This window comes from Triticum dicoccoides, chromosome 5B, assembly GCF_002162155.2.
Source record: "Triticum dicoccoides isolate Atlit2015 ecotype Zavitan chromosome 5B, WEW_v2.0, whole genome shotgun sequence".
NCBI lineage: Eukaryota > Viridiplantae > Streptophyta > Magnoliopsida > Poales > Poaceae > Triticum > Triticum dicoccoides.
Window position 1 is genome coordinate 692,497,430 of NC_041389.1, and position 5,345 is coordinate 692,502,774.

Sequence of the window (5,345 nt, forward strand, 5' to 3'; positions counted from 1 at the left end):
CGGCGGCGGCGGCGGGGCGCGGGGGCGGGGGCGGGGGCGGCTAGGTTTTCCTATGGATGACCGATGGGGAATTTTGTGGCCGACGGAGATCGTGCTGCACATCGGCAGATTTTTTTCCTTTTTGATGAGGCAAGACGCGTGTGGTACCCAAACCTGGCGAGATGGGCTGGCACGGATCGGGCCAAGCTAAAACGTGCCCACCACGGACGGGGCCGTGTCGTAGGCCCTAGGCCCAGGAAATCCCTATTGAACGGACGCTCGTTGCGTCATAATGTCGAGCGGATCGCTCCACTGGCCCGGCCCAATTATACGTGATTCGGTTTTAGGAACCTTCTAGCAATTCTGTCTGGTTTTAAGCGTTTTGGGAACCTTCCAGAAGGTTCTCTGAACCGGTTTTTTACTGTTTTTTTTCCTTTTTCCACTTGTATTTTCTTTTTCGTTTTTCCCTTTTCTGTTTTCCTTTTTGTTTTCTTTTTCAACAAAATTTCAGAAATTTGAAAAATGTTCGCATCTTAAGTTTTTGTACACAAATTTCGGAAATTCGGGAAATTTCAAAAAATGTTCCCATTTAGAAAAATTGTTTGCAACTTTTGAAAATGTTCATGTTTTGAAAATTTGTTCCGGGTTTCAAAAAATGTTTGGAAACTTGAGAAAATGTTCCGGGCTTCTAATTTCGTTCTAGATTTTTTAAATTGCTCACGTTTTGAAAATTCATTCTGACACTCAAAATAGTATGAGAATTTAAAAAATGTTTGCATTTTTTCATAAATCTAAAAAATGTTTGGTAATTTCAATTAATGTTTCAGCCTGCCAAATTTGTTCACAAATTAAAAGTATCAGGTTTTCAAAAAAAAATTCGCAAATACAAAAAATGTTCATGATTTGGAGAAAATGTTCGTTGTTCTAAAAAATGTTCATGATTTGGAAAAAATGTTCCTTATTCTCAAAAAATGTTCAACTTTTCAAGTCTTTTCCTGTTTTTCAAAAAATGTTCACGTTTCTAAAAAAATCGTAAATTCAAAAAATGTTTATTTATTAAATTTTGTTTCTCTTTCTTCAAAAAATGTTGGTGTTGCTGGAGAAATTTATTTTTTCAAAGAAATAATGTCTGAAATTTGAAAATAAGTTAAAATCTATCGCGGCTCATTGTTCACATCAACTCGGATGCTATCTTGGACACGAAGTCGAATGTATTACTGTGGCTACGGACGTAGTAAGTTGTTGCAAGGTCCTGGGTTCGATGGCATTTCCTATTTAGCGCTGCAGGCGCCGGTTCGTACTGTTTTCCGCAAACCGGCGCCTGCAGCCGGCGCAAAAAATCAGCAAGAGCTGGGACTTGAACCAAAGATTTCATGGATCTCATCGCAACATGGTAACCACCCCGCCACAGGAACCTTATGCGCTATATTCCATTACTTTCTTTTCTTATCATCTTTTCTTTCGTTTTTTTTTGTTTTCTGATTTTTTCTTTTTTGTATTTTCCTTCTTCCTCATTTGATGATTTTCTTTCGAATGTATCCACATTTTCTTTAAAATTGATGAACTTTTTTCTAATCCAATGTACCTTTTCAATTTTGATAAACTTTTTTCATATTCGTTGAACGTTTTCCAAATCTGATGAACTTTCTTTAAATTCGATGAACTTTTTTCAAGAGTGATGAATTTTCCCGTCAATTTTGTGATTTTTACAAAATCGATGAACTTTTTCAAACTTGCTGAACTATTTTTCAAAACCGATGAAATTTTTTTAAACTGATGAACTTTTTTCAAAATCGATGAACTTTTTGAACTCGCTGAACTATTTTTCAAAACGGATGAACTTTTTTTTAAAACGATGAACTTTTTTTCGAAAATGATGAATTTTTTAAAACCGATGAACTTTCTTTCGAAAATGATGATTTTTTTGTGAAAACCGATGAACTTTTTTTTCGAAAACGATGAACTTTTAAAACTTTTTCATAAAGTTTTTTCCAAAATCGGTGAACTTTTCTTCAAAATGATGAACTATTTCTCAAAATCGTTGGACTTTTTTTAAGTTTGTGAACTTTTTGTCTCAAAATCGACAAACATTTTTTAATTCACGATTTATAAAAGAAATAAAAAAATTGAATGATAAATAAATAGCGTGGCCATACTGCTTCATGTACTGTTAGCGCTAATGATAATCACTAGTGTCCAATTGCTGAGGTGGTCAGCTAATGTCGAACTAGTCTTGCGTTCGTGACCGATGATGAAGTCATGTACCTAGGGTAGGGCCATGGACCTGTCCAAGGTACCCTCCCCAAGGACATCCTTAATAGAAGCTGCCTTCCAGTCGACCTGGAAGGATTCCACTCGACAGATTCAAAGACACTCGACCATGAAGACTTACTCGACCACCAGGAGTTCAGAGGCCACTCTGTGTCCAAACGGTCTGTAATTAAGTAGTCTTTATGATCATGATGGCTCTTTATGTAAGGCGTTACCAGTAACGCCTGGTCTTAATGTACCTTAAACCCTCTGCTACATGGGCTTGCTGGTGTCCTGGCGCACTCTATATAAGCCACCCCCCTCCACAGGCAGAAGGGTTCGCACCCCTGTAATTCATACGCATATAATCCAGTCGACCGCCTCCGGGCTCCGAGATGTAGGGTTGTTACTTCCTCCGAGAAGGGCCTGAACTCGTAAATCTCTTGCGTATACAACTCCTCCATAGCTAGGATCTTGCCTCTCCATACCTACCCCCCATTCTACCGTCAGATTTAGAACCACGACAGTTGGCGCCCACCATGGGGCAGGTGTTCTAGTGATTTGTTGGAGAAGTTGGGATTCTTTCGATCTCCTTCATCATGGTTTCAGGTGGAGTTTTGGTCGAGGGCCGCGAGATCCGTCTCGGTGCGCTCACGTTCATCGCCGACGACTCCGCTTGGCTTCAGGAGGCTCCACTCGACGTTGACGCGCTTACCGTCTGCGGGGCAACGCACTTTCGCGCGTGCGTCTGCGGCGTCCTCCTGCGGCAACCGTCGACCCATTATGGGTCGGCTCCTGTGTCGTCCTCACTCCTAGTCTCCCGTCGGCGCAAGCGCTCCGGTCGGTCGAGACTTCAGCGGTGGGTGAGGCATGCGGTGGCCCGCCAGTCGGCCACTCCCCAAGTCGCGGCAATCGAGGCCGACGATCTCTCTACGGCCTGTTCGATCTGTCAACTGGCTCCGCAGAGACTGCGTCCGAGTGCGATAGCAGTGATCCGGCGGTAGAGGTTCTGATGGTCGACGGACCACGCAGTCCTCCTAGATTCCCCCGCACCGACGGAGGTGACGGTGGAGGCGATCCGGCGCAAGCTCACGAAGAGTATCTACCCGAACCCCTCACTTCGCTGCAGAGGGAGGAACTTCGCCGCCGGAACATGGATGCGCTTCACACTCCTATTGTTGGAGAAACTCCCGAGGCTCATGCCTTGGAGGATGCACGCTTGGCCAACCTGGCTGAGCGCACTCGGCTGGAGAACCTTCAGCGAGTACTCGGCGAGCGCGCGCAACCACGGGTTCCAGAATCCAGTCGATGTCAGCTTTTTCAACAACCAACTCAGGTATATCAAACTTCGATTCAGAATTTAGCAGCTGCAGCTCGTATAGCAGAGCCGATTCAGCCTTCCCAGTCGAAGGCGGGTAGAGGTTTTCTACAGATTAGAGATTTACTCCGGGCAGCAGGAGATCAAAACTCAGTTGTATCACAGTCGCGGAACATGATTCACAGCAGATCCGTCGCTACGAATTCAGTCCAGTCGGCCCATAGTCCGAGATCGCCCCCGAGGCGTGAGGAACGTGGGGGCCGGCGTGATGATCAGTACAAGAGCCGTGAGCTGTATGAGCACCGATTCGATCGCAATGATCGACATTGAGTGCCCACCCCTCCCCCAAGAGGTGGATCATACGCTCCTCGGCAACAGGATGACAGACGCCAGCACAGTGTTGGGCGAAGGGTTCCAGTCGACCCTAGAGAACCAGGCTTTGATGCGAGATCCATTATCGTTCAAGGTTTGGTCGACAGGAACAGAGCTCACCGAGAAGGCCAGGACAAAGATATACCCACCAGCAACAGAGTTCATGTCTCAGGGCCAGAGTGTTTTAGCAGAGCCATCAGAGCCGCGGTGATTCCTCCCAACTTCAGGTTGGCGACTGGAGTCAGTAAGTTCACTGGTGAGTCCAAGCCTGACACTTCGCTTGAGGATTACCGAGTGGCTGTACAGATTGGCGGCGGCAACGATGAGGTAGCTATGAAGCATTTGCCCCTTATGTTGGAAGGTTCGGCTAGAGCATGGCTAAATCAGTTAGCACCCAACAGTATTTACACTTGGGAAGATCTTGCCCAAGTGTTTGTCAGGACATTTGAAGGGACTTGCAAGTGACTAGCAGGGTTGACAGAGCTGCAGTCGTGTGTGCAGAAGTCGAATGGAACCTTAGAACCGGTGGGGGGCACGCTTAGTGCACCCACTGGGTGTAGTCCCCGAGACTATGGTGGACTGCTGGCAGTCGACTATAGTATAAAGAACTGTTTTTTTTACGCGGCTGACCGCTGACCATTAGCTATGGTTTTAGGATCATAACTGTCGTGGAATTGTCACAGCAGATGTCCTTAGTGTCAGGACTTAGTCGCGAGGCCAACACATCTATGTGGTAGCTTGAGAGGGGTTGAGTGGGACGAGAGACGCAGGGCGGATCAACACACAAGACGAGGATTTAGACAGCTTCGGGCCCCGGGAAACATCATCCAGAATAGCCCTACATGCTGTTTGTGTCCAGGTCTCATTATCATCACGAGGGAGACGCCGTAAACCGGCTCTTTGTGTCTAGCCCTAGAGATTGCTTCTTGCTTGTAGCTTGTCCCTCTTTGGAGAGCCCTGCCCCTCCTTATATAAGTTGAAGGGGCGAGTTACATGTGGAGTCCTATTAGGATTAGGACTAGTCTATCTCTAATACAAACCGGAGACAAGTCCTGGTCTTAACTCCTTGTAGGGTAAATATTCCTCATGCCTTTCCTCTTAAACCGGCCCACCATTAAACGTGAACCGGCCTTCTGGGCCTTGGGCCTTGTCATCCTTCTGTCCTGCTCGCCGGATCACCAGTGAGTCATAATGACCAGGTGGGTTGCTTGTAAACCGCCAGGTCAGGGCGGGTCACCAGTAACTCGCCAAGTGTCAGCGGGGTCTTCAGATAGACCGCCAAGTCCGGCCGGGTTAACTTCCGGCCGGTTTACACAGCGGGGTATATGCCCGACATTAGCCCCCAGTTTAATTTGGATTTATCCATGTTAAACTGATCCTGTAAAACAAATACAAGAACAAATTTGATAGATTATGCTCCGGGTTA